Below are 5,817 nucleotides of genomic sequence, written 5' to 3'. Positions count from 1 at the left end.
GGTCCCGCCACCTGGCTAAAAGGAGGCCAAAATCTCGCGAGACGTGGTGTCGGCCTGCGGCATCCTCTGGGAAATGTAGTCCAGAGCCCGACTGCGGGCTTCCCTATGCCTCTCATCTCCAAGCCGGGCTTGTTTCCATTTACCGCTCCTCTGCACCGAGGATCGCAGAGCCCTCATGCCGAGCGGCTCGCTATGGGGCCGGCTCGCCAGCTAGAGTGGCCAGGCCTGATTATCCCTGGCAGCTCTGTTATCTGGGGTACGACACAGGAAAACGTGCTTCCGGTTCTTGGCGGAAGTAGCTCCAAACGGTAGAACCGATGGGAAATGTAGTCCAGGACAGAAACGTGGTCAACCCAGCCACGATGCAAGCCAAAGGATTCTTGGCTCCAAGCCTGGTCCTGGCTGTTAGTATGGAACTCACGCACCCAGATGCTAACTCGCCCTTGGAATGCAGAGGAGATGAAACACTGACCGGACGATTCAATCTGTATATGGGTGAGTCCAGGGCTCAGTCTGCATAGCGCGGAAAATGAAGGTGAAGGTGGAGGTGGGACCTGATGGTCTCGTCCCGGATCGGGTTGAAGAAGCGGGAGGAAAGGAATCAAAATCGTGGATGGGATGAGATTGTGCGCGGATGCTCTCTGGGAGCGGATCGTGGCCGACGAGGGCCCGAAGATGCTGCCTTGTGATCGCAGGTGTGAGTGGAAGCTGTGTGTGTCAATGTGGGTTGCCTGTTTGGGAGACCAGCATTGTATTTTTGTATCAGGTAGTAACCTTGGAGCCAGGTATTTGTAAAATTATGATAAGAGGGCATCATTCTGGAGCATCGATTTTATTTGGAGGTTGACAGGAGAGGGAAAAAAACCCCTAATATCTGATAAACAACATAAATAGGTTTTTATGTTAAAATAGTTATATTTATTACGGCCTAGAATGCAAATCCAACATGACTTTTAAAGCAAGAAAGAAGATTTCCTTTTTTTGTATACAAAGACAAAGGTGTTATTTTTATACACTTATTGCAAAACATATAAATAGGATAACAAGCCTAAGAATATAAAGAGTCTAGCTTTAATTAATTGAATGTAAATTTTAAAACAAGCATCTAATAAGTAGTACTTTTCACACATCGAAAAGCCAATTTCGGTATTTTTTAAAAAACTCAAATTACAAAGTAACAAATACCTGGTGTCTTAGTAACTTGAAGATCAGTACTAATGATTAAGCCAGGTTATATGCTAATATGATACATGAAAAAGCCTGTATTTTACAAACAGCAAGCCATTAAAACTTTAATTTTCCACAGAAGCCATTGTTTTACACCAATAATTATGTTAAAGATCAAAACAGGCTAAAAGTTTTTAATGAGCACTGAATCCGTTAAAACTTGGCAAATTTCTCCACGAAGGTAGAATTTTAATTTCTGTTTAAACCATGGGTAGATGGTACACCCTTGTGAGAGTGTACCGTACGTACTTCTAAGGAGCTTTATCAGACTTCATCCCAAATTACGTACCTAGTAAAAGATGTACCAATGTCTACTTTGGAATAAGAAATTATTCCTTGTTTGAGCAAGGATTAAGCAGAAACTGAAAGAAGTGTAGTTTATAGCTTCTTACATAAAGTAGATGGGCACCCCTCAAAAACAAAACAATATCCTGGCTCCTTAAATATCAACATTAATCTAAATAATGTATAGCATGCTCCTGTCCAATCTTTCCCGCTCATTTGTAGTCTTCTCAGATCGATGCTTCATTTTAGTCACACATTTCTATCCTGCAAGACTGGGTACCTGGGTTTTTTGTCTGGTTTTATAACACTAGGCAGGTTTGGCCTCACTCAAAATATAAGACTGCAAAAGGCCTATGTTTTACCTCAACCATACAGCTTCAGGAAATGGTCTGTATTTCCAGCAGAAAAGTGGTATCTAACTCTCGTGATGGTTTCTAGCAACTGGATAGATACCTGGGTCTTTGCGGCCTGTGATGCAGCCTAACAATACAGGACCTTGTGTGATCAGCTAGGTCTGCTAAATCAAGGGGACATCCATGTTCTAGATTTTTTTTTTTTTTTTGAGACGGAGTCCCGCTCTGTCGCCCAGGCTGGAGTGCAGTGGCGTGATCTCGACTCACTGCAAGTTCTGCCTCCCGGGTTCAAGCCATTCTCCTGCCTCAGCCTCCCGAGTAGGTGGGACTACAGGCACCCGCCACCACGCCCGGCTAATTTTTTTTATTTTTCATAGAGACGGGGTTTCACCGTGTTAGCCAAGATGGTCTCGATCTCCTGACCTCGTGATCCTCCCGCCTTGGCCTCCCAAAGTGCTGGGATTACAGGCGTGAGCCACTTCGCCCGGCCCATGTTCTAGATTCTTTATTCTGGTTTAGCAGGATCCAAACTGGCTGTCCTGAAGAGACTAATGCCTCTCTTTCTCTTCCATACAACGGGTGGCCTCTGCCAAGTTAACTGCTTCGTCGGGGTAAAAAAGATTGCCTTTCCTTTGGTCTGCATGTTTTAAGGGAAATGCCACATACACCTACAGGAGCTTATCAATAACAGACAAGGCTGATTTCAAACTCTTTCAGGAGATAAACTGGAGGGGAAGACGAATGGCAGGAGGGTGAAGAGGAAGCTGAATTACTGTGCAAACACCCCCAACTCAAATCTGGGTGGTTACTGCAGAGTGAATAACGATAGGTACTATTTCGTGTAAGGCAACGTCCTTTGAAAGGGCTCCCAGAGCGTCAAGGCCCCCACCTGATGAATGAATGAGTCAGGCAGGCCCAGCTCCACTTCACGGATGGGAAAACTGAGGTACGAGGCGGTGAGATGACTGGCCCGAGGCCTCGCTGAAAGATCCGAGGCGGAGCGGAGAACCAGAAGCACCGCTTCTCTCAGGCTGATGCTCTAATCTCGGCTCCCCCCGCCCCTACGATGGCGTAGACGGCCTCCGCCGGCCGACTCACACACACCCTCCCCCGGGAACGGCAAGTCTCCTAGTGTTCCAAGGACAGAGTCAAAAGACGAGGCCCGAGGCGCTCCCGCCATCATTTGCATCCAGAGAGCGTTGGGAGCATGCGTGCGTCCAGTCCAACATGGCGGCGGCAGCTGCTGCCTCCACACCCCAACCCTCCCTCAGGGCCGGAGGCTTCTCCTCAGGGCCTTCCGGTGGGCGGGAAGACAGCGAAACCCCGCCAGGCCTTTCTCGTCGCTGCTGCTGCTCACTGAAGGAGTCACCTACCCCGACAAGACTAACGGCTGCGGCGCGGAGGCCCCACAGCCTGCCAAGAACCAGGAAGACGAAAGCCAGGCTGCGCGGCGGCCGGAGCTGTACTGAGCAAGAAAGAAGATTTCAAAGTAATTTATTGTTATGAGATCCGTGCTTTTATCTTGTCTCAGACTCCCAATGATAGGCACATACTTTCCTCTGTACATTTAATGAAACTACTAAAATATTTCGATTTAAATCTTCACCTATTTATTTTCTGTGTATCCTACCTGTTCCCGACCTTGACATTTTCAAAGAATACAGGTTACTTATTTTGTTTTTGGTGGTGCTGAGTTTTTTGGGGGTTTTGGTTTTTGGTTTTATTTTTGGAGACAGGGCTTTGCTGTATCGCCCAGGCTGCAACACAGTGGCGATGATATCTCACTGCAGCCTTTTGTTTGTTCTGTGACGTTTTCTATCATTCATTTTTCTTCTCTCTTTCTGAAATTCCTTTTAGTTGGATGTTATAATTTCTGATTTCATCTGGTAGTTTTGTCATCTTTCATCCCTTTTATTTTTTTTTTTTTTTTTTGAGATGGAGTCTCGTTCTGTCGCCAGGCTGGAATACTGCGGCGTGATCTTGGCTCACTGCAACCTCCGACTCCCTGGTTCAAGCAATTCTCCTGCCTTAGCCTCCTGAGTAGCTGGGATTACAGGCACCTGCCACCACGCCTGGCTATTTTTTGTATTTTTAATAGAGACGGAGTTTCACCATGTTGGCCAGGATGGTCTCGATCTCTTGACCTTGTGATCCTCCCACCTCAGCTTCCCAAAGTGCTGGGATTACGGGCGTGAGCCACCGCGCCCAGCCACACATTGTCTATTTTCTCATTATTTATAGCATTGTTTTGCAGCAGACTTGTTGGAGTCACACATTTGTTACTATCCAATTATTATTATTGTTATTCGAGATGGCCTTTTGCTCTATCGCCCAGGCTGTAGTGCAGTGCTGCGCTCCTAGCTCGCTGCAGCCTCAACCTCCTGGGCTCAGGTGATCCTCCCACCTCAGCCTCTCAAGTAGCTAGGACCACAGGTATGTGCCACCACACCCAGCTAATTTTTTAATTTTTTATAGAGACGGGGTTTGACCGTCTCCAGGCTGGTGTCAAACTCCTAGGCTCAAGCAATCTGACTGTATCAGCCTCCCAAAGTGCTGGGATTACAGGTGTGAGCCACTGTGCCCAGCCCAACTATCATCATCTTTATTATTATTATTATTATTATTGTTGTTGTTTGTTTTTTTTTGAGACAGAGTCTCTGTCACCCAGGCTGGAGTGCAATGGTACAATCTCAGCTCACTGCAACCTCCACCCCCCCGGGTTCAAGCGATTCTCCTGACTCAGCCTCCCGAGTAGCTGGGATTACAGGTGCCTGCCACTGCGCCCAGCTAATTTTTGTATTTTTAGTAGAGATGGGGTTTCACAATCTTGGCCAGGCTGGTGTTGAACTCCTGACCTTGTGATCCATCCGCCTCGGCTTCCCAACGTGCTGGGATTACAGGTCTGAGCCACTGCGCCTGGCCACTATCTTATTATTAAATAATGTTACATGCAGTGTCTTTGGGGAGAGAATTCAGTTTTTCAGAGACAGACTTTGCTCATTTCCTGATTTGTTCATTTTAATTCAAATAGTAAAAGCTTTAGAAAGGCATGAGTATTGCTTGACTCGCAAGAGTTCAAGACCAGCCTGGGTAACAAAGCAAGACCCCATCTCTACAAAAAACGCTTTTTAAATTAGCCAGGCCTTGTTGTATGTACCTGTAGTCTCGGCTACTGGGAAAGCTGAGTTGCAAGGATCTCTTGGGGCCAGGAGTTGAAGGCTGCAGTGAGCTATGATTGCACCACTTCGCTCCATCCTATGCAACAGAGCAAGACTCTGCCTCAATCAATCAATCAATAAAGATACTTATCAAAAGTAAGCAGACATGCAGGCAGATCACCTGAGGTCAGGAGTTCAAGACCATCCTGTCCAGCATAGTGAAACCCCATCTACTAAAAATACAAAAATTAGCTGGGTGTGGTGGTGGGCGCCTGTAATCTCAGCTACTCGGGAGGCTGGGGCAGGAGAATCACTTGAAGCTGGGAGACGGAGGTTGCAGTGAGCTGAGATTGTACCATTGCACTCCAGCCTGGGTGACAGAGTGAGACTCTGTCTCAAAAAAAAAAAAGTAAGCAGACATGTCTGCTGCCTACATGAGGTTTGCATTCTAGTCTGGGAGAAAAAAAAGATTTTAAAGTAAAAGGGGAAAAGGAGGTAATTTTATATTGTGATCAATACTATGAAATAAATCAATAGGTGGTATAAGCAGTAACTTGAGGGATACTTCCCGTAGCATTGATAGGACAGGTGTCTGACAGGTAACCCTTGAGCTTTGGTGGTGAGGGGTCAGCAGTGTGGAAGGGTGTTCCAAGCAGAGGCACAGTTACACTAAAGACGCTGAAAAATCAGAGAGCACTTGGAGCGTTCCAGAAACAGAAAGCAGCCTGGTGTGACTGAAGCTTAGCAAGTGAGTGGGAAATTAGTTTAGATTTAGAATGCAGAGGTCGGCATTT

The 5,817-nt window shown here is 46.6% G+C and overlaps 1 protein-coding gene across 1 annotated transcript in view; it reads left to right on the top strand.

Moving 5' to 3' along the window:
• Positions 1-3,470, top strand: part of ZNF567 (zinc finger protein 567) — an 84,781-nt gene extending 81,311 nt beyond the window's left edge. Inside the window, exon 10 of the transcript XR_009209288.1 lies at positions 2,243-3,470. The gene's annotated coding sequence lies outside the window, so the exon portion shown is untranslated. The remainder of the gene's footprint in view (positions 1-2,242) is intronic.
• Positions 3,471-5,817: the final 2,347 nt, after the last annotated feature.

This window comes from Hylobates moloch, unplaced genomic scaffold, assembly GCF_009828535.3.
Source record: "Hylobates moloch isolate HMO894 unplaced genomic scaffold, HMol_V3 SCAFFOLD_13, whole genome shotgun sequence".
Classification (NCBI taxonomy): Eukaryota; Metazoa; Chordata; class Mammalia; order Primates; family Hylobatidae; genus Hylobates; species Hylobates moloch.
The sequence above is the reverse complement of the archived record's forward strand: the minus strand, read 5'-3'. Positions and strand labels throughout refer to the sequence as shown.